Source organism: Rhagoletis zephyria, unplaced genomic scaffold (genome assembly GCF_001687245.7).
Source record: "Rhagoletis zephyria isolate East Lansing unplaced genomic scaffold, Rhagoletis_zephyria_1.1 Rzeph_scaffold_00466, whole genome shotgun sequence".
Taxonomy (NCBI): Eukaryota; Metazoa; Arthropoda; class Insecta; order Diptera; family Tephritidae; genus Rhagoletis; species Rhagoletis zephyria.
Window position 1 is genome coordinate 90,460 of NW_016157550.1, and position 1,211 is coordinate 91,670.

The following is a 1,211-nucleotide window of genomic DNA, read 5'->3' on the forward strand; positions in this document are numbered from 1 at the left end:
TTTGGCATCCCTTCAAAACTCATACGGCTGTGTAAAATGACGTTGAGCAATACCACAAGCTGCGTCAGAATTTGGAAAGATCTCTCCGCGCGGTTTCAGACAGGGCGACTCCTCAGACAGGGCGACTCCCTTTCATGTGACTTCTTTAATCTGATGTTGGAGAAGATAATAAGAGCTGCAGAACTGAACCGCTCAGGAACAATTTACTACAAGAGCTTGCAATTGCTGGCTTATGCCGATGACATCGACATCATCGGTAACAAAAACCGCGAAGTCTGTTCTGCCTTTTCCAAGTTGGATAGGGAAGCAAAGCGCATGGGTCTGGTGGTAAACGAGGACAAGACGAAGTATCTCCTGTCATCAAACAAACAGTCAGCACATTCGCGCCTTGGCACCCACGTCACTGTTGACAGTTACAATTTCGAGAAAGTAGAGAATTTCGTTTACTTGGGAACCAGCATTAACACCGATAATAATGTCAGCGTTGAAATCCAACGCAGAATCACTTTTGCCAACAAGTGCTACTTTAGACTGAGTAGGCAATTCAAGAGTAAAGTTCTCTCTCGACGTACGAAAACCACGCTCTATAAGTCGCTCATCATGCCCGTGCATGGACAATGACAACATTCGATGAGGCGGCTCTTGGAGAGTTTCAGAGAAAGTAGACTCCGTCAGTGTGGGACTTTAACCCGAACTAAACCTCCTACCGTCATGTACCGTATTTCCCCCCGGTACTACCGTCAAGTATTTCTTCGGGCGGTTTGAGCACGAAACTCACACGTACGTTATTTTTCTGGAGTTTCCAGTTTGATAGTTATTTCCTACTACCCCCCTATCGACCATATGTGTCAGGATACTGGTTCAACTTACCAAGGTTCTTCTTCTGTCTTGTTCAGCTTTTCTGAGTGAGTTCATGATTTTTGCTGCTATATTGAAAACTGCATTCTAGTTTTCTGGGGATTGGAGCATATTTGCAACGATATTTTCAGGAGTTGGGTCTACTTTAAAGACATCTCTCAGATAAATCCGCTCTCTGGCGAACTTATTGCAGTAGAAGAATACATGTTCGACGTCTTCGGCAACGCATCCAGTGCAGGAATCACATGTATCAGTGTCTTCCAGCTTGAAGCGTGTGAGGTAAGCCATAAAGCAGCCATGACCTGTAAGCAACTGGGTTATATGAAAATTTACCCCCCCCCCCCCCCCCCCCC

At 45.6% G+C, this 1,211-nt stretch overlaps 1 protein-coding gene across 1 annotated transcript in view; it reads right to left on the reverse strand.

Annotated features, from left to right (window-relative positions):
• Positions 1-1,211, reverse strand: part of LOC108359808 (proton-associated sugar transporter A-like) — a 119,681-nt gene that overhangs the window by 64,872 nt on the left and 53,598 nt on the right. The gene's annotated exons all lie outside the window — the stretch shown is intronic.